The sequence below is a fragment of the Heliangelus exortis genome, chromosome 12 (genome assembly GCF_036169615.1).
Source record: "Heliangelus exortis chromosome 12, bHelExo1.hap1, whole genome shotgun sequence".
Classification (NCBI taxonomy): Eukaryota; Metazoa; Chordata; class Aves; order Apodiformes; family Trochilidae; genus Heliangelus; species Heliangelus exortis.
In genome coordinates this window covers 15,624,605-15,650,303 of record NC_092433.1, presented here as the reverse complement: position 1 = coordinate 15,650,303, position 25,699 = coordinate 15,624,605, and the positions used below count along the sequence as shown (strand labels likewise).

General features: G+C 45.0%; 1 long non-coding RNA gene across 1 annotated transcript in view; it reads right to left on the bottom strand.

Annotated features, from left to right (window-relative positions):
* Positions 1–12,527, bottom strand: part of LOC139801678 (uncharacterized) — a 55,032-nt gene extending 42,505 nt beyond the window's left edge. Inside the window, exon 1 of the long non-coding RNA XR_011728270.1 lies at positions 12,230–12,527. This is a non-coding gene — a long non-coding RNA (uncharacterized lncRNA). The remainder of the gene's footprint in view (positions 1–12,229) is intronic.
* Between the last annotated feature and the right edge of the window lie 13,172 nt (positions 12,528–25,699).

The following is a 25,699-nucleotide window of genomic DNA, read 5'->3' as shown; positions in this document are numbered from 1 at the left end:
CTAGCTATTTCTGAACATCTTGGCACACAGTGCTGAGCAGAGGAAATGGGTGAGATTAACAACTTCAGCTCACACATTGAGCAGGGGATGTGCTATGTGCATAGTATGTCCCTTTTGCCAGTGTCAATCAAATTTTAAAGCACAAAAAAGACATTGTACCCACTTGGAGAGCAAATATTTCATTTCTTTGGATCAAAACATAAGGGAAAAGATCCCCTTTCTTCCTGTCCTCCTACCATCATAGGAACTGGAGAATGTAATCATCTGATATGAAAAATACACTTAATAAACCAGAAAATTTACAAGCTGAGCACTCAGAGGGAATTTCTTCCTCTCCCTGAGCTTCTTATGTTTTTGTTGCCTGAGAGAAGATGGAGGTTTTGCAAAGGTGCACTCCAGGATCTCACACAACCATGTCTGCAGTGGACATTTCTTATCAGCCTCAGATTGTGAAAGCTGTGATAGGAAATGTGCCATTCATTCCCAGGGCTGCTGGTGGGGATTTGAGGCGTATCTTGAGCGTGTTATCACATGCTTTGTATTGTCTGCTCCATCCTGAGAAAGAAACACTCTAATCAGCCTGGAAAAAAAAATCTCCTGGAAAACACCACCTCGTTTCTCTGCCTTTTGCCTTGCTTTGATTAAACACCTTCCTGTTCAAACAGTAACTAGACAGCTTCAATAGCAGCAAAAAAGACTTTGAAACTCGGTATCAGCTCCCCATATTCCTGTTCTCTTTCACGTGAGAACAGAGTTATTCTGAATGCATGGGCAGGGAGTAGGTGGGGAAGGATTGAAAGATGGAATTTTGCTGCTTGGTTTCCTAATGATCACCTCCTTGTGCTATTCTCTACCTACACACAAAGTGGTCTTGGGCTTTGGATGGTGGTCCCATGCTTGACTGCCAGGATCCCCTCTGCAGAAGATCTGCTGCTGCTGATCTTTCTTCTCTGATCAAAGTCATACACACTGAAATACTGAAGCCAAAAAATTGAAGCCTGATACTGTCCAGAAATACTAGAAAATGTACAGATCACTAAATGTAAACAAGACACCTCTGAATTTTTTTTTTCCAGCAGAACCTTTTTCCATTTTTCTATGGGAAAGGTTTTCCTTCACACCAGCCTCATACCAGCCCTTAGATCTATTCATCCTGATAAATTCCAGCATTCCAAATAATTTTAACTGTATTTCCCAAGCATAGGATATTTTTTCTGTGCCCTTTTATACTAGCTAAAGTTTAAAAGGGTATTTTCTAATAGGGAGGAGAATTCAATCATTAAAAATGTACACACAGAAGCCACTAAAGCAGAATACATGCAAGAGTAGTATTTATCTAATCACACTGATATCAGTTTAGTGGGACATTGCCTCCCAGAAAGGGGAAAAAAATACACTAATGTCAACATTGCAATAAGATAAAGGGTCTTTTTAAAAATGTAATTATACCCATTCAATTAGCTTCTAGCACTTATGCTTCTAAGCTGCCATATTCTGTAACTGTCCTTGCCTTAAAGGTAGTTTTTAACTCTTCACCTCACTAAAATCCAGTGGAGGAAACCCAAAACTGCTCATCTTTTCTGTCTTAACAGGTAAGTGCATAGATCTCAGGCTGCTTCTGTGCAGAAGAAATGATGCTAGCTTTAAAATCCTTTCTATATGGTAAATATTCTGTGGATACCAAAATATTCCCCTTATTACAATACTTATCAGTCAAAAGAAAAGAAATAATACAGTACAGAATTTGTTTTCATTTCAGAAAACTCAGAGAAAAATTTTAACTTCATGAGGAGGGTCCTTAAACTTCTCTTGCTTATGAGGTTTAAGAATCAATTGATATTACTGATATAGTATTGATACTATTGATATAGTATCAATGACCAAATTACATGCCTTCTCTCCTTTCTGAGAAAATACTCCCTGAAGCTACATCAGTCTCTCAGCTGTAGCTCTCTGATGAAGGTTCCTTAGTGTAGGGGGTTCCATGGACCTTATGAGTTTGTGAGGCAGTGATTTGCACAGAAAAATCTGGGTACAGAAAACCTCCCTTGGAAACAAAATGGCAATCCCAGCCATCTCCCACAGAAACCACTCCTCAGCTCAATGAGGACATTCAGGTGTCCTGGCAAAGAGACATCTCAAAATTAAGTCCTCTCAGACTTCATCTCAACTGTGGTTTGGATCTTTTCTTTGATCAGAGATCATGTTTCTTAAACCCTCATTCTTGCCAGTTTAAGCTTTTCACAGTGGCTACAATAACACTCTCCCTGGGATTCTTGAAATGAAATTTGGCAAGAGCTTGGGCATCAACATTTATGAAAGATACTAAAATGAACAGTCAAAATGGCCCAAAATAGCAAATGACACGGTGACATTTCTTGGTCGAAAAACTTCTAAGCAGGCACTTTAAATCTTTACAAGAGTCACCTTATCCAACACCTTGGCTGAAAACTCTCATCAAATTCCACTCAAATAGTTTGCTAAGCTTTGCCTAGCAGGGCCCTGAGCTGGATGCTGAGCAGGAGGACAGAGCTGACTGATACAGGCACACGGAGGCATCCAGGGAAGATTTAAGAGCCACTCTCTGCTGCAGCTGTTTTCATCATTTATACCCAATGTCCTTACTCATTGCACGTAGTCATATCAGTCAGTCTTAAAAGCATGAGGAAGACCTAAAGATTAGTTCAAACCTAAGCCCTCCTCATCCATCTTAGTCATTTTACAGGCTTACAGCAGGAGTTTTTCTCCCAGAAGTGTACACACATCCATGACTTTCCTCGGTCAAACAAGAGCTTGAATTTATTGCAATTCAGCCACTTTGGACAAGATGACAATGTGATGAAAGCAAGGCTGTACCATCAGTCTTTCTGAAAGCACCACGAAGATAACTCTTTGATGTTTCATGAAACTCAAAGCTGCTAAAGAGCACATTGGAGGAGCATTCAAAAAGGGGATGAAAGTTTAGTACGGTAAGAATGACACAACCCACCAAACTCTTGGGACCTTGTTAGCTGCTTGATTCTTACCCCCATCTGCCTGGCTTCTGGCTTCCAGTAGTAACATGTTGCCTGGCATTTATTGCCTATAATGCCAGCAAATCTGCTCTCAAAATTATTTTTTTCTTACAACACAGGTAATGAATTCCCTCACAGAGCAGGGGCTGTAGGTGGGGGGTAACTGCTCTGCAGAAGTCTGAACTCACTAGCAAGAAATCTTACAGTAAAATTATCCCTTTGATCCAGCATTCAAGATCAATCCCTGATGTTACTGATAAGCTTACATGTAGTTTTGAGAGGGAGAAAACCAATATCACAACAAGAGGTGGAGCACCACATAGAAGAGAGCCTCAGGGATGAAAGTTCAGCTATCTGTGGTCTGATCCATTCCCATTTAGAATTGCTGGGGTTTCCTGGGAAATTCTGACCCTTAAGACATCCATATAACACTGAATCCCTTCTTTCATTTCTGCACACCTCTTGATCCTACTCCAGCAGTCATGACATTTTATTTTACAGGAACTTCCAAATGCAGTTTTTAGTGAGGTTTGATTGGGTTTTTTCTATTTGTCCACACTAGAAACACTTTTAATATGTCCACACACCTTTGCAAATACATGGAGTATTTAACCAGAAGGGATTAGGGATGAGAACAGCTCTGGAATAGCTACCCAAATTTTTTCTGTCGAAGAATATACGAGGTGGCTGTAGCTGAGTACAGACATTGTAAATCTAGCCCTGACCCAGACAGGAGAAGCTGGTGCACAAGACTGGGTCTCATTTCTTTTTTAGATCACATATAACAAAAGGTTGCATTATTGCTGCATATTCTGATTACTTCTGCAGTTGTTCTAGGTCCTGCTGGCCCGTAAGTCAATCTGTCCAAGATCTGAGCAGGATATATCGATTCACTGCAGCATCTCCTCTTCCTTCTCTAAAAGGAGGCATTGTTTAAATGCCAAAGTTACATGGCTGGATTTCCAAAGGCACTTACCCTTTGGATAACTTTGTTCCCACTGATACCACGATGAACTGTAGCAACATCAACCCACAGGTCTGGCAAACTGAGTGGGAGGTGATTTCTCAGGCAAGAGTTTGCTCTTAGTGCAGTAAAATTCACAGATCCTGTGAAAAGCAGGCAAGATCTCTGTGCTTGGACATCAGAGTGCTTGGACTCTGAAGGCAGCTCTTCCATCCCCATCACAGGCATCCCCATCACCTCCATTTTTCACTGACTGCAGAGGGAGTGGAAGGGACTGAACCCCTAATTCCACATGCCCATGTCTTCAGAGGGAATGGGACATGTCATGGTCTTCTTGCAAGATGTACACCATGCTGCCAAGAAAAATCCTCATCAAGGACATTATCCCATCCTGCTGTTTTTACAGCTGTCATTTATTTTCTTCCTAAAATGGAAGCAAACCTCTGCAGGAAAACTCATCCCTGGTGTAAGTACACTGAAGCCAAGTTCAGTATCAATAAATCAGTGCCTTCATCAGGAAAGCAATTGTATGGTTGTTTTTATCTGCTATTATCTGTAAGTTTAATTGGAGTACAAAAGGTAAGTAAATTTTTAATGACAGCTGCATTCCCCACCCCAGCCTGTTGTATGACCTTCAGATATTGAAAACAAATGAATAATTGAAAGCAGAGCTTCCATCATGCAAGTTTTAGGTGTTTTTGAAGCTTGCCTAAGAGACCTCGAAGGACTCCTTGTTCCTACCAGAAAGCAAATACTTCAATCAATTCTGAACTTAACCATTTCTCCTTTAAAAATAATTAAAATCTATTTCTGTACTTCACTAATATGGCCAAAAAAAATCTATATAGAAGCTAAATTCTGCTGGTTTTCCTGTGGCTTAAGTCAAATAAATTAGTGCAGATTTATACTGAACTGTCGTTATTTTTGGAGACTTCAGCTTCAGGACTGATAATTCTCATCTAGAAATACTGGAATTTTAATTTTTTTTTTTTTAACAGAAGGAGGAGAAATTTATTTTTCCACAAATTAATTAAACAGATGGGGTCAGAGGTTCTGAACCATCCCTTGGACTGTTTTAGCCAATAGTCTCTGCATTTCTCCCAGGGTGGCTCAGGCTGCCCCAGAAACGAAGCTGCAGAATGGGCCACCCAAGGAGAAGCCCCAGATGCAGTGACAGTCAGGAGACACCACAACCATCCCTGATCTCTGTGACACAGAAACCAACCTAACACCCATCTTGGAGCTGTGCATCAGAGGAACAGGCAGGCAGTGTTCAGGTAAAACCCAGCAAAATATAGCAGTGACCACTTCGAGGGACAAGGGGATGGGGCAGAGCAGCATCCCAAAACCCATCCTCCATCACATGCCAAGCCAGCACCCCCAGCAAAGTGACCCTTATCTCATAGATACACCAACTGTGTGGCTACATTTCTGCCTGTACCCTTTTTATTTAGGGATTTGGCAGATACAACTCTCCCCATGAATATCCTCCCAAGAAAAGGAACAAGCAAGCATGAAGTTTATCTTCTAGATGCACCCAAAAAAAAAAAAAAAAAACCCACCTATATAGAGAAATCCTCCTCTGCTTTTTGCTTTGGCTCTGCCACGTTCCAGCATGGAACCATCATCACCCAGCACCCCCAGCTCCTGCCTCAGAGCTTGTGGCACATTTTCCAGTGATGGGGCTGAGCTGGTGTGAAATGCTGCACTTTGCAGGCCTGGGTCACTTGCAAGTGTTTTAGAAGAAGCCCCAGAGATTTCCTTAGTTGGAAATAAAAACATTCTCTGAATTCCCTGCTTGGGGTTTTGCTTTCGTGTAAAGGAAAATAGGGAGGGAGAGGTCTCCTGTCCACGCTGCACTCGAGAGGCACTGCAAAAAACCTTCTGTACTTGAAGCAAAGGTAACAGAGAAATCGAAAACCTGGTGACAGATGAGCAGCCAGGAGGATGGGCTGTTGACAGCAGCACAAACTTGTGCTTTATTACAAGTGCAGCCTCTTGTTGCAGATAAACCCTCATCCCCAGCTGCCATCCCTATGCCCAACTCCCTGCTCAAAGCTCTGCCTCAGCATCGCCCTCTCTGGGCACCATGGCCACTCAGCTTTCCTGTTTCTGGAGTTTTCTCTCTCTGCAGGTTGAATCTTTCCCACTGCTGCAGAACTGGAAGTTGTCCAGGGTAAAATCCAACTGCAAAGGTGCTCTGGAAAAGCTGACACTTAGTTTTCACTTTCTGGTTTTTAACTGTGAGGCTTTAGAAGGAAACGGTGCACCCAATAATGCAAAATGTTTAATTTCTATGGGATTGGTTTCATGTTTCTTATCAGGTAGAAATTCAGTGTCAGGGAGGAAATCATCCCACAGGGCAAAACAACTGGAAACTACTCATTTCTCAGTGTGGCAGAAGACACTTCTAATATTCGTAGCAAACTGGTGTGCTTTTTTTTTGTTTGTTTACTCCAACATTATGCCATAAAGTGCAAATTCCCTATTGAATTTATCATGGTCCTTGGCAAAGAAGGATGGGTTTTTACAGGGAAAAGCATGAAAATGATAAGGTGTTTTTTTTCTTTAGAGTCATTAGGTTTTAAACTGAACATTAAATGAAGTAAACAACTGGTATTCCAGTTATTATAGGATAATACACTATTCTTTTAATCTACCTGGAGCTCTTTATGAAAGAAAATAATCTTTGTATATTAGCTAACTCAAGTGGCATTTACCCACAAAGGAAAATGCCACATGTGGGTTGTGAGTGATCAACAGCTTTTGAAATTAATAGAAACCAAGAACTACATCTCTAAAATATCTTTGCAAACCTCAGACTGAAACCATATTCATATGCCTCGAACCCTGTCTCAGTGAGGCATCCAGCCATGATTTCTCCCCTTAACCTGGTTTTCATTTGGAATGTGCAGTTTAAAAAACTAATCTTTTAAGTATGAATTGCTTTTCTCAGATGCCTGGCTATCATAAAAGGCTCCAGACACTTCCAGCAATGAGATTACAATGAGTATCAGTATTTGTCATGATTTGTCTGCCCCGTTGCCATTTTATTTTATGTTTCAAACTTGAATAATCTAGGCCATGCCTATTAAACACCTGTGGCTCACACGAGCACAGGCACACTGGGAGGAACAAGGCCAAGCTGTATATTAGAAGTGCCCAGCTGCAAACCCAGCCCACAGTTCTGGGAGGAGTTGTTTCCATCTGTTCACTGGGAAATGCCCCCCTCCTTTGTCAGATTTTGAGGGAACTTGGAATTCCTGATTTTCATAGAATCGGCTGGGTTGAAAGGGACCTCAGAGATCATCAAGTCCAACCCTTGATCCACTACCACTGCAGTTCCCAGCCCATGGCACTGAGTGCCACATCCAGGCTCTTTTGAAATATCTCCAGGGACAGAGAATCCACCACTTCCCTGGGCAGCCCATTCCAATGTCTGATCACCCTCTCAGTAAAGAAATTCTTTCTAATGTCCAACCTAAACCTCCCCTGGCACAACTTGAGACCTCTTGTGCCCTCTTGTCTTGCTGAGAGTTGCCTGGGAAAAGAGCCCAACCCCCCCCTGGCTCCAACCTCCTTTCAGGGAATTGTAGAGTGATGAGGTCTCCCCTGAGCCTCCTCTTCTCCAGCCTCAACACCCCCAGCTCCCTCAGCCTCACCTCATATGATCTGTGCTCGAGTCCCTTCACCAGCCCAGTTGCCTCCTTTGGACCTGCTCCAGCACCTCAATCTCCTTCCTGAGCTGAGGAGCCCAGAACTGGACACAGGACTCAAGCTGTGGCCTCACCAGTGCTGAGCACAGGGGCAGAATCCCTTCCCTGGACCTGCTGGCGACGCTGTTCCTGATACAGGCCAGGATGCCATTGGCCTTCTTGGCTACCTGGGCACACTGCTGGCTCATGTTCAGCTTCCTGTCAATCCAGACTCCCAGGTCCCTTTCTGCCTGACTGCTCTCAGCCACTCTGTGCCCAGCCTGGAGCTCCCCATGGGGTTGTTGTGGCCAAAGTGCAGGACCCGGCACTTGGCCTTGTTGAACCTCATCCCGTTGGAATCATCCCAACTCTCCAGTCTGTCCAGGTCCCTCTGCAGAGCCCTCCCCCCTTCCAGCTGATCCACACTCCCCCCTCCAGCTTGGTGTCATCTGCAAATTTGCTGATGATGGACTCAATCCCCTCATCTAAATCATCTATGAAGATATTAAACAGAACCGGGCCCAACACTGATCTCTGGGGGACACCACTAGTGAGCGGCCGCCAACTGGATCAGCCCCGTTCAGCACCACTCTCTGGGCCTGGCCCTCCAGCCAGTTCCTAATCCAGCACAGATGCCCCTGTCCAAGCTGTGGGCTGACAGCTTTTTCAGGAGAATGCTGTGGGAGATGGTGTCAAAGGCCTTGCTGAAGTCCAGGTAGACTCCATCCACAGCCTTCCCCTCATCCACCAGGCAGGTCACCCGATCATAAAAGGAGATCAGGTTGGTCAGACAGGACCTGCCCTTCCTAAACCCATGCTGGCTGGGTCTGATCCCTTGTCCATCCTGTAGGTGCTGTGTGATTGCCTGCAGGATGAGCTGCTCCATAACCCTGCCAGGCACTGAGGTCAGGCTGACGGGTCTGTAGTTTCCTGTGGCCTCCTTTATGAGGTGTGCTGCTCCTCACAGCTCTTTCTAGCCCTCGCTGCAGTGCTGGGTGCTGCCCCCTTATCAGCTGATTGGCCTCGCCTGAGACCCCCAGCAGAAGGTTGAGACCCCCAGCAGAAGTTTTTGAGCACATCCAGCCAAAAAGCATCCTCCCAGTTTCAAGATTGCAGCCTGCTTTGGATAAAGCATTGCAAAACCCCTGTCCTTGGTTGGGCAATGCAAGCTTGAGCAATGGGCAGCCAGCAGCATCATTGTGTGCCAAGAAAGAATTGCAGCCTGGTCCCTGCAGCAGCACCCAGGGTAACCCCGCTCAGCATCCTCACCCTTGGGCGATGCTACACACATCCCCACCCATAGCCAGAGCAGAGTTTTCAGCCAGCACCTCAGTCTGACACCATACCACAACTTCTGGGTCAGAAAGGCTCTGAGCTGCAACTGGCTGAAGGCTGGTGAGGCAGAAATTTGGGACTCCTCCATGCTCAGCCCATCCTGAGGTAGGCACCAACCCAGCGAGGCATCAACCTGCACAGCCCAGCTCTCTCAAACTGTGCCCGCTAAATTCAGGAAGAGTTTCTCTGACCTTGTTGATAAAGATAATATTTGGGTTTTTGGAAAGCAGATGTTGTGCAAAACCCTACCAAACACTCCTCCTCCCACCCTGCCTGCTGGCCCTTGCTGGAGTTTGGGCGGTCTTGTTTGTACACATTTGGTCTGCTACGCATTTGCTGTGATTTCTCTTGATTGAATAAAGCATTAATAAGATAATAAAAACAAATGCCACTCTTCGGCTGTCCCTTTAGCATGTCTGGAGCTACATAAATCATTTGATCTGACTGCTGGAAAATGGGAATGGTGTAAAACTGTAAACACGGTGCCATATGGCCTACACGCAGTTTCACGATCAATCAGCATCAAATTAAAAGCAGGAATTATTATTGAAGTTGAAATGAAGTACAGATAGCAAATGTGAGTACTTAGAACTTCTGGGCCATGCTTGACCAAGGAAACGATGCTAAGAGCTATAATAGGTTCTCTTTCAAAAGATCCTTTAGTAGGAGTTCAAAATACTCTTAAAAGAGCCATAGCTTTTCCCCAAAGACCAGAGGAAGGCAGAGAGCTGAGGGGGTGCACGCTGGCATCTGGCTTTCCCCACCTGAGCTGGGGCTGCTTTAGTTTCTTAAATCTGTAAAATGGGTTAATATTCCCAGCAGTTCTGAGGCTGGATCAAAGCAAGACACTGGAAGGCACCAGCAGATCCTGCATGATCCACCTTTGAGGATTTAAAGGATCCTTTTAGCAGCTTGAACCCAACCATGGCCATATGCCTTCTTCTCAGTAGGTACTCTGCTGAAGGAGGATGCCAGAGCAGCCACCCCACTGCATTTCTCCCCTTGATTATTTTAGCCTAAGGGTGTGGTTCCCAACCCCATCCCCACCTTGCATTGTATTGGGGTAGTGATTGTGTTAGAGGCTTTCCAGGAAATCTCCTTGCCAGCACATTAGCAGCTCCCTCTCCCCACCCTCCCACCCCAGGGTGCTGCTCTGCAAGCCCTTCCATAGCACCACAAACCCCAGAGCAATCAGGAGGAGTTTTGGGTTGGGAGGGCTGCAGGGTGAGGGTTGGCACCACTGCTAATTTAGTCCTCTTTTCCTTTTGAGACCACTGATGGTCCCAGCATCCCCAGTGCTCACTCTCACTTATTTTATTAAAATTGGAGAATTTTTTCTTGTTGAATCAAAATATCTACCAGTGCCTTTGGGCTGTGCCTTAGAACTCAGAACTCTGAAAAGCAAACAAAGCAGACAAAGCCAACAGCCAGAGATGTTTTGGGGGTGTTATGGGGATGTTTTGCAGGCTTTGAAGGTTTAGGGTGCTTTTTCCCAGTATTTCAGATTGGACTAAACTGATCAGGACAAAATGAGGGTCAAAACTCTGTCAAGAAAATTACCTTTTTCATACAAATATTTAAAGGGACAGACCTGCCTAGAGGAGCAGAACCAGGCCTGAAACCTCGTCAGTACAAAGATAGGGAGAAACACCTATTTGCATTTGGAGTTAATATGGAGCTTTTGTATTTTCTCCCCTCCCTTCTGAAAGCACTGGAAGGGCTTTCTTTGTGACAGCTTGCTTGGCTTTGCTGGCTTGCATTAACCTCATTAATTCCTATGGCAAAAATTGCAACCTTAGGTAACCAAGAGAGCACTGAGACTGCTGCCTGGCTGAAGGTGGAGGAATGCTCTGACTGAAGCAGAAAACCTTCCTCCAGGCAGCAAAGCTGCTCCCAAAGCCAAGTGCTTGGCTGAAATGGTGCCTGAAAAAACTGGAGCTGCAGGGGAAAGCAATCTGTGCTCAGCCCCTGGTTCCCTTGGGCCATGGTGTTTGTTCGGGTGCTTTTACCCCTGTGAACCAAGGCAGAAACAGAGCAAAAGGAGATCCCAGTACTAATTATGGTTGGGAAAACCCTGGGACTCACTGCTGCTCTCATCAGCCTGTTTGTTTAATTATTAAATTATTCTCATAAATAAAAGAGATATAAGAAGTAAGAGCTTCTGCCCCCTGGAGACCCTCTGTGTCCTTACATCACACAGGCACTTGCTCAAAACCCTGAATCCCTCCCACTCTCTTTGGTCTCTTCACCTCCAGCAACCCCAGCAGATTTGTTCCTTTCAGCATCACAAACCCTCTGGTTTTCTGCTTGCTTACATCCATTTGCTCTGCTGCCAAAACTCATATTGTGGTGGCTTTTTTTTTTTTTTTTTTTTAACATGCTATTATTTTCTAAAAACATGAATTTAACTCTGAATGCCACGTCCCTTCACTTGAGTCATGTTTTGAGAGCAGTACTGCAGACCCCTTGCCTGTCAAGAAAATGCTTGTCTGACTTGCAAAGTCCTATTTCAACAAGCCCTGCAATTGCTCCATCAAACTGGGGGAGGAGGAAAAAACTACAAGTAAAGAAAACAAGGCACACTTTTGCCCTGTCTTTCAAAGAGAAATCCACCCCACGCACCACACGTTGACTCAGGCAAAATGCCAGTTTGGGAGTTCAGTGAATTATCACCATTTTAGCAGTGTCTCTTCTGTTCATCACCTTAGTCCTGCAAGGGCAAGACCTGGCCAAAGAACTCCAGGGCAAGAGAGCTCCCCACCTGGGGATGGAGCCACCAAGGAACCACAGCTTCTCCTTGCTCCCCATCTGCATCCAAACGTGGCTTGGGACTAGGAGGGAGGAAGGGAAGGGAGAGGTTTTTTTTAAGTAATAAATGAATAAATAAGGAATAAAACTAACACTGCCAAGGGCCATAAGTAAAAAAAAAAAAAAAAAAGCAAAGCAAGCTGAAGAGTTATGAAATCCAGGCAGAATATGGAAGTGCTTCCTTCACTGTTTGCATTACAACCAGCACCTAAAAAAGTTCACACCTGTGCTGGGAACTTTGCCTAAAAAAAAGCCCAGCCAAGTATTTGAAACAAACACATTTTCAGACTTTTCTAACCCCAAGGCATTTTTGCAGGGATTGCCAAGGCTCTGAGTCAAAGCATGGAGAGGAGAACAAAAAAAAAAAACAAACCCAAAAAAACCCAACCCTCAGCCAAGCCCAGCTCACCTACCTTGTGCAAAGCCACCCCAGTGAGATGACCACCAGTGGAATGGGGAGCTGGGCCAGGCTGGGAACAGGTTTTCTAAAGAAAAGGCTCCTCTAGTATCCTGGTCCCACCTCCCACCTTGGGCATTATAGGGAGGAGGGTTACCAGCTCAGCATCCCCAGAAGGAAGGAAAAAGCACCCTGATTTCAACTGCCTCTGGAGCTAAGCAGGACTAGATAATGACATTGCATGATGCTGCCATAAAATGTAAAAAAAAATGGGCTTGAAATGATGAGCTGTGAGTTCAGGGAGGTAATCTGCTTGCTTTCTCAGAAAGGTCTGACAGTAGCTTAGTAACTCCGTGTCACCAAAATATTGATAGGGTTTCCAACCTGGCAGAGCCTTCCTGCTGCATGGAGACCAACTGCATCAACAAACAAAGCCACCCCTCCGTGCTGCTCTCTGTTTAGTTAAATGCATCTTCCTGAAAGAAACAGAAAGGTAATTCCTGGCCTATTTATACAGCAGTTTACAGCATGAGTTGCCACAAACAGCCCTCTTGGCCCTGGCTGTGTCCTGCAGATGCCAGGGCTGTGTTTTTGCAGCCCACCTTGCTCAGGGTGCAGGGCAGACACAGGCAATTAGCAGGGTCCCTCATTAGACAGCTGGACTTTCTGGGTGGTCCTGCTCTTCAAAGCAGGGAGGCTCAAGCCCAGATCCATGCAGCACACATAGGAAACCCTGGTAGGTTGTTTGTGGAGAAGTCAAACCACCCCCTGGCCATCCTCCAGTGTGGCTGAACCAAGCTGAAAGCCACTCTGTGAGTTTTCTGCCTCTCTGGAAAAAGACTCAGGGAAGGGGAGCTGGCCCTCATCTCTCATCCTGCCAGATGTGTGACATCCAAGTTGACTCGACCCCATAACAAATAATCCCTCTTGAGGACCACAGAGGTCCCACTGCCAGATAAAACTAAAGGTTCAAAGCCATCCCTCTGATGCTCTGATGGATGGCAGAGCCATGGAGGCTGGATTCTTGTTCCACCATGCCTGGTGGATGGTGGAACCCAACACTTTGGGTTCAGATCTGTCCTGCTGATAGGTGGGACATCACCCAGAGCCTCAGGGTCCTCTGTGGAGGATGCTGGTCCCATCACCCCAGCACTGCTGATGGGCACTCCTGGTGAAGATAAACCAGACAGTCACTTTGGCCCTGTTCACCCAGTGGAAAATGCTAGAGTGAGAAAAGGCTGTTGTTGTCACCAGTTTGGAGCTTTTTAAACACAGGACACCAGGCTGTGAGTACATTGTACATTTACACTGAATAAAAATCAATGCTTAAGTTTCAACCTTTGGATTTAAGGATGGAGAACTGGGAAAAAACCTCTGAATCCAGTCGCCTTCGTAGAAGCTTTTAAGATCTCTTTTAAAAAGCCAAAAATCTCTTTTTAGAAAACCAGATGATTTTAGCTGTTATTATTCATCTCAGGATTATAGGAGAAGAAGGTTTCTGAAGGCAGAGCTCAGTCCACCAACATCCACCTTCCCTGGCAGGCCTTGGATGCTCCCGCAGAAGACAGGGAAAGGCAGATGCATTCAGGGTTGTAGAGATCCCTACTGCTGGGAAAACTCTTTCAGAAAATTTGGGAGTTTCACTGCAACGTTCTAGGGCTTCTCAAAATTAAGCAGAAAAGTAGAGATTTCAGAAGTCCCAAATGAAGGTGCAACAGGCAGATCCTGGGCTGGGATAAGCCAACAAACAACTCTTGTTTGTGGGGACAGCTTCTGTCAGCCAAAGAGCTGCTTCAAGAGCTGAGGGTGAAAAGTGGAGAAGTAAACATCCTCATCTATTGGTATGCCAGGGAAGAGGCAATAATACACCTCCAGACCTCCAGTTTCTATTTATCCTGGGTGAGGATTCAAAGTCTTTGCTGGGATCTGCTAACATCCAGACCCCATCTTCACCTTTGAGCAAATCTGGATTTTTAAAAGTAAATGCACTCAGGAGGCAGCACAGAGGTTAAAGGCATTTTGCAAGCGAACCTCAGTTTCATCTGCTGATTTTCCTGCTGGCAGTTCTCACCTTGACTCCCTTGCAGGGCAGGATTTCTCCCTGCCATTTTTCCCAGGGAAAAGATAATTTGCAGTGTGTTGCTGACCTTCATCCACTGACCTGTCCTGTTTTGGCTGACTTGTGGGCCACATGGTGCCAACATGGGTCTGGCTCTGCATCTGTGCCCATGACACTGTCCCCAGGGCAGCTTCTCTGCACCCAGCATCATCTGCTCTTTTTCTCTCTCTGCACAGGGAAATGGGATGGCATATTTGTGACTACTGCACCCTCACTGGAGTCTGAACAGCTCTGCTAGTGTCTGGGCTCCTGAGGGAATAAACAGAGAGGGGAAAAAGAGCCAAAACACCAGGGGAAACAAGAGAGGAGATGAGGAGCTGCCAAAAGACTCCCTCCTGCTTGTTCAGACAAAGCTTGTCCCGCAGCCAAAAGTGCCAGAAAAATGCTGCCCTATAAAAACAGGCAGGAAGCAAGTAAATCAAGAGATGCCCCTCACAGCTGGCTGGACACTGGGGTTTGGGTTCCAGGGGAACAGGGCTGGTTCTGTTGGCTCTGCTGAACCAGGCTCCCAACCAGGGGCACACCGGGTCCTTCTGTGTGGGTAGAGCTGAGAGGGTGATTTGTGCCTTGTTGTGAACGAAGGAAGGGAGAAGCAGTGAGAGGTGCCTAACCTTCTGTCTTCTGAAAATGCCCCTCCTGACATTAAAGCAGAGAGGGTTCTTTCATAAACAGTCCTTTTTTAAAAGCTTCTGCCTCCATCTTTTCTGCATTAAATCACACCGTCTGTCTCCAATCTCAGTGTAAAGTCGGGGCGGCTCCAAGGGGGCTGCAGAAGCCCCAAGTGGAGCCTTGGGATTCTGTCTAGGTTTGAGAAGACTCCATAGGAAAATCCCACAAGGTTTGAAGCTCTTCAAGCAGAGCCCACCAGAGTTGCTGATAGACATCCCGCTCCTTCCTGCGGGCTTTTGGCTGGATGCTGAGCAGGAATGCAGCAGATAGTCCAGAATTTTGGAGAAGACAGGGTGGCCAGGCAGAGAAGAGACACAGCTGCAAGTCAGGAGACCCAGACTGAGCTACCAGCTCCATGACTCTGGACGTGTTGTGTCCTTTCTCCATTTATTGCTGACAGCATGATAAAGCCTTTTGCAACATCAATCATTTTAAAACAATAAAACCCATAAAACAGACCAAACATCTTGCTTCCAAACACATCAGCATTAGTGACTTCAGATCTGTACTGGCTGCAAGTACAACTTCATGATGATAAAGTAAGGTCTATTGGTCCAATACTCCTAGAAAAGGCTACTTTAATAGGCTGGAGTTTATTTTCCTGGCAGCCACACATGGTCACCACTGAAGAAAACAGAGAGGACTTGATTGGACTCAAAAGCACACAGATAATTCTTTGCAACTTTAAAACTGATTTCTTGTTTGCACGTACGTAACAGTCCTGGATGGTTTGAATTCTGAGAAGCTGCTCAGAGGGTTGTGCTTAGGATGTCCAGAGGAAAGTTTTATGTGGGTAATTAAAACACAAAGGCAACCCAGCCTAATCAGTGCAGTGAAGCTGCTTTGCAAAGACCAAACTGAGTATGACTTGGTCTTGGTAGCTATTGCCCTTTTTGTACTTGGCATCCCAGCATCCAAGCCCATAACAAAGTCAGCTTCAACTTCAAGAACCCAATTTTCCTGCCAGCTGTTATTAAACGATGACCTGAATATTTCTCATCACTTTTTTTTTTTTTTTTTTTCCCTGTCTTTGTCTGTTTCTTCCCCTGCATGGCAATGTAAAGTTCAGTTTCTACAAATACTCATGCAATGACATCCTGGCTTCAGTGCTTGCATGCTGCTGCCAATGAAACCTGATGGACTGATTATCAGTGAGAAGTGGATACAAAGAGTGGGATCACAATTTTAATGTAGAAATCTCAATGAATATTCATGACATTTTCTGGCACTGAGCCTCCAGCTTCACTTTGGACTTCTCCCATCAGTATTGCAGCCAATTGTGGGGAGAGGGAAAAGCTTTGCTCTTCACACAGGAGTTATCAACCCTTCACTGCTAACACAGGACCAACACAAATTTGCTCCAAATACTTTGCAGCACTTAGCAGAACCTATAAACATCCAAATCACAACCCTCAGTATAAGATACACCCTCCAGTTATCCCTGATGTGTTTTACCCCTGCAGTTTCCAAACACAGGGCTCCCCAATCTCCCCAAACAATTTCAGATCCTCTGCTACAAACCAAATGGCAACTGGGCCACTGCCTTTCTCACAGAGATTTTACCTCTCCCAAACCAGCTCAGTTTTGGAGAGCACCTGGCACGGGGCAAAGAGTCTGAGCTCAGTCAGGTCCTCTGGGTGCTGATAAAATGGATGCTGCTAATAATATTATCTCTTACCAGCTAAATCTGGGGATATTTCTACCTTATTTGTGGAAGCCTTGCTGGTTCTGAAATAGACAGCCTGTTGTAGGCAAAGAGCAGCCACATTTCCCTCTGGCAACTTCAGTCATCTGAAATACCCATCACCAAAGAAACATCTTCATCAAGACAGATAGGAAGTACTTTTTGCAGTGACCATGACAAACACACCTAAGCACACTGCAAAACTGAAATGGTTCTTCCATTACATTATGGCCACTACACTGGTGAGGAACTTGATTTGTTGGATCTGTGAAGCTTTAGCAGGAAAGGCTCTTAAAATCCAGTCAGCTTGTGATACTGCAAGACACCAGATCTTGTCCCTAAAATGTGTCATTTCCTTGTGGTTAATAAACCAGCCATTGCTGCAAGAAAAAAGATTTTGTCTTTGAACACCACCACCTCAATGTGCTCCTGCTAGGATGTGAGGACCCTGGTTGGGCTTGGTCCCAAACACAGAACTTGGTCCCAAACACAGTTATCAGATCTCCCCATTGGAGGTTGCTGGGCCTTACACAGATCCACAAAAGTTTATCATATTATTTCAGAGACAAAAAGGCTCTCAGCATCCCACCAGACAAAATTTGCTTTGCTCAAGAATGAAGCAAAGAGAGGAGAAGCTCGGGCAGCCTCCAAAACCCTCACCAGTCATCAGCCAGCTTGAAGCTGGGCACACCAAAGGACTTGGTGAGCCTTCCCAGGTACAAAGTGTCTGCAGTGCTCATCTGCACACTTACACATTCCCAAACTGGTCAGAGGGCAGTGGTACCCAGTGAAGGATGTTGGGAGGAGCAGGAGCCTGAACCCAAACACCTGAACGCAGCTGGGAAGCACTGACAGTTTTTTTGGGTGATAACCTGAGGGTTTTCTTCCTGTCATGCATTTCTGATATCACTGACACTTTTTTTGGGTGATAATCTTAAGTTTTTTTCCTGTCATGCATTGCTGATATTTTTAACAATCTCTCCCACCTCACTGAGCACTCCAGTTGACCTTAAATTCAGTCCAAGACTGATCACAGCCTTTTTCTAGTCTTCTCTGTGGGACATGATAAACTTGTGCAAGTGAAAACGAATGTAAATGGCTTCAGTCTGACCTGATACAGCTCTTCTTGGCCAATGAAAAGACAAATAATTCACTCTGCACACAAAACGAGACAAAGCTGCAAAAAGTTGTTCGACAGCTTTTTGTCATACAGAGGCACTCTCAGAATTGTCAGGACATGAAAGAAAGCACCATTAAATAATATTTGACTTGAGTATTATGTCACATGAAGTAAACATCATCTGTTGCCCTGATGGCTTGCTTCGGGTTGGAAAACAACCACTACTGCCAAGGCACCCAAGCAACTTTCTAAAACAGACTCTTGCCCAAGTGCTCAGAGCAGAGGTTTTCAGTCTTTGTGCTGCAGCCCAGCCCCTGGCAGAACCAAGCTCCCAGATCTGGACAGATGGAGAGGAGCCTCAGCATCCTCAAATCCCATCAGGCTCAATCAGATGAATAGAACTGCATCCCAGCTCAGCCCCTGATTCCCAGCCCTGGGAGGAGATGCAGACCTCCAGGAGCAGCCTTTGAAGCTGATGCCTGGTCTCCAGCTCCAGGACAAACCCAGCCAGTTGCTCAGATGGAGACAAAAGCCCCATGGCCATGGCAGATGTGGTGCTGAGTGTGCAGAGCCACAGGGAAAGGCAGAGGAGATGCATGGAGGCTTTGGCTGCAGCAAGGCTCAGGTTTATTCTATATTTATTATTAGCAGAGAAATTAAATCAGCAGAGGAGCAACTCCAAACATCCCCCCTGGAAACTAAATCAGAAAGATGCAGGGGAAAGAGCCAAAACCAGAAGGTAACATTTTGCTGCTTAGGGGAGAAACAGTACCTGATGCATCCAGGAGAAATTAACCCCAGCCTAGAAAATATTCCCCTGGGTGAAAAGGTGCTGCAAAGAACAGTCTGGGGCGTCCATGCAGCAGGAAAGGTTTCTGTCACCCCCTAAGGACATCCCCATCCAGGAGATTCTGGGAAGTGCAGAGGGGCAGACACCATCCCCCTCAGGTTGGGCCTTTCCTCTCTCCAGCACGAGGAGGAGACATGAACATCACTGGAGTGATGTCTGTGCAGTGACACAGTGACACAGTGCAGTGTCTGTGCAGTGACACAGGCAATCCCTGGAGCCTGTCAGCCTCTAGATAGGATGCTGAGCATCATGGTCACCCAAGGAAGGCAGAAAACGTGGTAGATAACAGCACCTTCATCTGATGACATGCAAATAGCACCCAGAAAAATCAGTTTTCTTGGAAAAATTCCACCCAAGTACTGGTGAAGTTATTCCAGCCCTGGGGAAGTATTGCACATGTAGACTCCTGAGTGCAGAAGTTACAGTCTGGGGACTTGAATGGTTCCCCCTGGAGATCCCTGCACCACAGGAAACTCCTGTTGCTCATGGAAACTGTCAAAGAGTCTGAGATGAAGCCAAGACAATGGGGTTGGCTTGGGAATTGCTGTGATTTTTACAGTGCTAAGTTTGATAGATTACCAAGATGTATTCTGTTTGTTATTTTAAGGAAAATGTTTTATGGAACCCAAAAATATTTTGCTAACAAAAATAAAAAAGCCACTTACAGCAGTCAGCCACCACACAGACAAATGTTGTTAAGCACAATGTTTAAACTGGGATTAGAGACATGGGCATTAAATACCAAGAGGCAACTCAACCTCCAGCCTGACAAGTGCCCAACTCATTGAGTGTCCTGAATCAAAATTACTCTGAAAGTGGTATCAGATCACACTCTTGCCTTGTTCTTAGATTTTTTCTCTTGGCATCTGCCACGAAGTCTCAAACACAAGGCAGGGCTAAACTGGTCTGACCAGAAGAATGGTCCTGAGCTATGTGCAAACACCCACCACACACCCAACTCCATTTTGTGGTCAGATTGCAAATATCTCCTAGAGATACCAGGTTTTTTTTTCCTTTGGAATAAGTACAAAGGCCTGGTGGTTTACAAATAAATTCCTTAAAGATAAATGCACAAAGCTTTTGTAGGAAAAGATGTTCCTGCAGGAAGTGGAGGAAAAGCAAATGTGAGCTAACTGGGACAAAGGCAGAACAAACGAGGTCATGGCCAAAACCCCCATAAATTCATTGCCATAAAAGACAGAAATTGAATGAGTGATAAGAGCACAGCTCCGTCACAGTGAGAGGAAAACTGGATAAAAATTCAGAGGTCTTTTCACCAAACAAATTTCTTCTACAGGAAGAAAAAGGGGAAAATATAAGAAACAACAAGGATCCATCAGCTGCTTCGCCAATTTTCTTTTGGTGTCCTGTGTAATAAATGCAATTTAACACTTTGGGAATACAAAGGGAGAATTGTGTACAGGACCTAGCAAACACATGATGGACATTAGTAATGGAAATTCAAGTCTTCCCAGCCAGGCAGACATGCCCTGGGAAGGGGCCACATTGTTAGTGACAGGGAAAGGGGAGAGAAGAAAAACAAAAAGACAACGAAAAGAAGTCATCAGTAAATTTAGAGGTACAAAAAAACTTTAAAATCTCTTAAATTGGGCTTGGCTTCTCTCCTTTGTGCCTTTGTGCTGGGATAGAGGGACCTGAGAAGTCTGAGCTTTCCTTCTAGGTGTGCATCAGCAGGGCAGGTGGGTATCAAACTCTGCTATTGCCCCAGCAGGGTCCAATCTCCCTTGCAGCAGCCCCTGCACACAGGTGGCTCCACATCTGTGCTCTTGGATGTTTTGGTTTGTTTTGTTTTCTGGGAAATGACATTTTTAAGGGAGATGAGGAGAAACAAGCAGCTGCTAAGCACAGCAGAGATGGAGTGAAGGGGATGCTGGCCAAGCCAGGGCTGGGGCTGTGCATTGTCATCATCCCTAACACTTCCCTGGATCTGGGGAATGGGGCTCAGCTGCAGGCAGACTGCCCCAGTGACCCCCAAACCCCTCTGTGAGACTGTAGACAGTCCCAAAGCAGGGAGAAAACCACAGCCCTGAGGATATCCTTCCTCATTCCCTCATTTCCACAGCCTCTTCTGCACCCTAAACAATTTCCTTGGGTTTATTTTACATAGAGCTTTTCAAGGGTTACAGCTTTCAGATGCTTTCTGTGACAAGACACTGGTTTTTCGGTTGCTGCTGCCAAAATTCAGCTATTGGGGCTTACATTTTCCAAATGAGCATCTGCTTGAGTCCACATTTTGGGGGGAAAAACATCGCTTGAAATATGTCTTGTGCTTCGTGGGATGAGCTCATGGAAAACAGCTTTGTTTTGTCTACGTTTAAGAATCTTCACTGTTTCACAGAGCAACGTGGACCTTTCCATATCGTAGAGTCAAAGATTAAAATTGGCTGGAGGAGAAAAGAGTTTGCAAGTTCAGAGCCAGAAGGAGGAAAGCATCACTGCTGGGGAGGTGGAGCAGTGGCCAGGACGCTCCCTCCATCGCTCCAAACAGGGATCTGCCCTCAGACTCACTCCTAGGATAAACCCAGGACCTGGAGTATTTCCTTGCTGGATGGAGCAGAGTATCCACACGAGTACCTGCAAGGCTCTGCAGTTGATGCTTGGCCTAAGCAAGGGATTTTTTTTGCAGGGTGAATGCAACGTGGTCACGTCTGGAGAGATTTTCAGGCGGGCTCGTTCAAGATGCAGCTGTGATTACATCATTCATTAATTTGTGGTAGAGAGAAGTATCCCATAACTCAAGAGCAAGAGATTTCTAGTGCTTTGACACCAGAAATTAAACAGAAATAAACACGAGTATCAGTAAAAGTGACTGCAAAGTACCAGAGAGGATAAGTGGTTAAGAAGAGATAAAAATCAGTCATGTTAGCCTGTAATGAGGATTTAAGTGGAGAGAAAAGGAGGGGACAAGAAGGGGATATAGAGACCATGACAAATTGACAAGTTCTTCACTGTTTAAGAATAAAGAATGTATTTAGAGGAATAAAGAGCATTTTTAGAACGGAGAGGTGTGGGCAGGAGTAGAGTTGTGTCCATTAGGCTGGGTGTGCTGCATTTTAGACTCATCTACCTTGAAAAATAGCTCTGAGGTACCAGCATGTGTTGTTAAACCTATCAGATTAGTTAATACTTTATTGTCCAAAGCACTCTTTAAGAGACTGTGATCTTTCCACTAGACTCAGTAGCTGCCTCCCAGGCACACATGTATCAGCAATGAAATCCTACTGCTTTCTAAATGTTTTGGAAAAAAAGTACACAAAAAAGGCCCATAAACACAGACAGTAGCATTTGATACATTCTTCTGAATCTTTATAGCCTCTTTTGGAACAGTTACATGGGGAATCTGCCACGCACTCCACAAGGGATCAAATCTTATGCAAAACAATGCCAAAACCTTCACTGTTAACTTGGGACCTCAGGGTTCAAGGAGTATTTGAGGGACTGACAAATCTCTGTCCCTTTAGCAGGGTCACTGGGACCATAACAGCACTGCCCTGAGGACTGGGGCCAGGAGAATCTGCTGACTCCAACCCCCCCACCCTGCTCTGCCCATCACCCACTTTTTTGCCTTTTTAAGAATTTTCAGATGCACTTTTTAATGCCCCAATGCCACTTGTTTGTATCAGCTTGGGGGGAGGACACAACACGTGGCATTCTTGGCAATAGCATCTCCATAAGTATCAAATTGAAGATGCCACACAACTGCTTTAGTAATGGAGCCAGGACAATAAAGAGTGTTAAAGTCAATGAGTAGCTAAATAACTTTTTAATACCTGTTAAACTAAAAGGACTATTTCAATTCTCCCCCCTACCCTCTGAGAAACTTCAAATGAAGTCTTCAACATGTAACATGATTTTTCTTGACTCTAACTTGAATGGTCTACTTCACTTTTTGGTTACTCAGACACCTTTTGAAAAAAACTTCTCTCTGTGTGAAATTTCCTTTTAATGCTGGCCTTAAAATACCCTCAAACCTGAAGGATGTCAAAATGAAGCACGATGACTTTTAAAAAGTTTCAGTAGAAAAAGATTCAGCAAGTTCAGTCTCAATTCACAAGAGCTCCAAACCTCCCAAAACTATTTGAAAAACAATTATATCCTTCCCTTCAATGATTCACCTTTGTAGCAGATTGTGTCTAACATGACAATAACAAATGCAGAGGAGATGCTGCAGCATCTTTTATCTCCAGGTGTTTGTATTTGTAGGACAACTTCTCCTTGCTGAAGGAGCACAGCCAGTGGTACCATGAGTGAACACCAGCCTTGACATCCTGCAGGAACTTGCCCTAACCAAGAGAGCACTTTTCTGTAAGTAAAAGCACATGCTTAAAAAAGACTCCAGAATTATGAAGGAAAAAAAAAAAACCCAACATGAATGTACATTGGCCTGGGGAGTTTCACAGAACAAATTGGGCATATTTGCATGACAAAGCTTCTGAAGATTTTTTGGTGAGTGTAAAAATGCCCAGAAGCATCTGTTTGATAGGAAAAGCCTCTGCTGATTGCAGTACCACGAGCTCCATGTCTTGAAGAGCTCAGAAAGGACCAGGCCGGAGGAAGGACATGGATGATTCCCTGGGCTGTTTTTAAAGGGTATTTTAAAAATATGGCCAGCACGTGGTAAAAAATTGGGAACAGCTTTCATAAAAAAGGTTTTGTTCTATCTGCTCAAGTGAAGATATTTATGGTGTCTGCTGTGTCATTCCAGATTTGCCATGGGCCATTAAATATCCACCTGGATATTGCATCATTTAACTACTGGAATGCGTAAGCATTTCTGCTGCTCCTGAAAGAGCAACTATGAGCTGTATGGGGCATAAGTGCTCTGCTATACTTCAACAAATAAATCACAAAGTAGAGCAGATAATACACTGTGTTCAGCTGTGGTAGACTGACAGCTCTGTGTATTTATTTTTTTTAACTGATCATGACAAGAATGCAAGTAGAGGCTGTATATATTATTTCTGGCCTTCCCTTGAGTTTGTTAATCTTCTCGGGGTGTCAGCAGCATTTGGGAGATCCTTTCTCAAAGCAGACCCTGCACAAACACCATCAGAATGCAGACCCTGCCCTGGCAGCTTCACACGCACAGGCAGATGCTTGGTATGGATATAAAAAAAAAAAAAAATAAAAAAAAAAAGTCCTATTTAGCTTCAAAAACATGCTCCAAACTTCATGCATCTCTGAAGGTAGAAAGCCATCCCCCAGCCAAACAGCTCTGAGCTGTCCAGGGATGGAAAAGGATTCTGAAACCAAGTTTCAAACATTGCTTTTGTGCATGAAACGTCCACACAAAAACCCAACCCTATGGACAACCTCAATGCCTTGCAGATGTGTCCAACCTTTGGCAGTGTTTTTCAGACTCACACTGCCTGGTGCAGCTGCTTCACACTTGTGTTTGAGACCCATCCACCTCTTTTCAGGGTGGCTGGTGATGCTCATTGTCCTCCAAAGGGGACTTTGGGCTCCATGCAGCATCAACGGAAACACCAGCACAGTCCTGAAAGTAAAAGGTAAGACTCATGGCTACAAAAAGCACTGAAATAGATATTTGCTCAAGAGGAATCATCTCCTGATGCATCTCATGACTACAGCCCTCTTTGGTGGCCCTGGTTTATCCAAGATTTTAAGGTTTTGGTGCCTCATGCTGAAATGATGGCAATAAGGTGACACTGTAGCCATACTGGCATGTGATTTACAGATCTAACAGGCAGGGACAGGGCTGGAAAGGACTGACTTTGCATTTGTAGCACCCACCTAGCCCCAGAGTTACTGGTGGAAGGAGATATCTGCCAAATGATTATGATTATTAATAATCTGCCAGACGATTTTATGTATTATATGTAAAACACATAAAGATGAACTATAAGGAACCTAAGACCTTTCCAAAATAAAAATTTCATTGCAGAGGGTTATTAGTTCAGTAGGAGGGATTTAGCCAGGCTGGGGGGGAGCTGGGGTGGGGATTTGGGGGCCTGTGAGCCCAGTGCCTTGCTCAAGGGCCAACAGCCCCAGAGCCTTTGGCCACAGCTCACATCATCTCACAGAATCCCTGAGGAATGGGGATATTGGGAGTGTGTCAGAAAGGTCAGAAAATCTGGCAGGTCTCTTGCCCAGATGACATCACTTTTGGAAAAACTTGGTAGGAATCAAAAGCTTGCTGGGGAGAAAGCAAATGTCTGCAGATCAACAGCTGCAGGAGAAGAAGAAACTTTCTGCAGGAAGGTTTTCTGGTTTGCTCTGCAAAGTCACCCAGCACACCCAGACCCCATCAGACACCTATTTAATGCCTCCTGATTATCACTAGAGAGCAGGTGAAGAGGTGCAGGTCGGTCCCACATAGCTTGTTTCTCCCAGAGTAGGTTTTGGTTTGTAATTCCACAGGATCAGACCCTAAATCTGCCCTGTGTCCTCTAATAACCCAGGTGCCCCACTCTCTTCCTCTGATGCCAGCAGCATGGAGTGGTGAGCAGGTGGAGGAAGGAAACTGTGCAAGAGTGAGTTCCCTTGCAGAAAAATGTTATCAGCAATTCCAGAGCCACTTTATCCATCCCAAGCTCAGAAGAGGCAGGTGTTAATGATTTACTGGAAACCACAAGAGAATTGTGGAAGAACTCCCACTGTACTGGGCCATGCAGGTAGCAAATCTCCCTCCAGGACAAACATATTCCAGATAAACCCATCCTCAAGACACACTCCAGGTTTAGGAAAAATCAGGTCCTGAACAGTAAGCTCAGTGGCAGTCAGCTTTGGAGGGGGGAAGAGGAGGGCACAGTAGAGGAAAAGGAGTTTTTCTTGGTATTTCCCATTCATTTTTGCTTCAGTTGCAGACAGGAGGAAAGCAAAACACACCCAGGGTTCCCAAGACAGTGATGTGGAGAGCAGAGGGAGAGTCTGCAGCCAGGGTTGGTGTTAGGATGCTGTATGGCTCACTGTCATCAAGAGGAGCAACCAGCACCAAGGTCCTCCTTGGGAAATGGATACTGCAATGCACAGAAAAGACTTGATAAAATGCACAGGGAATTT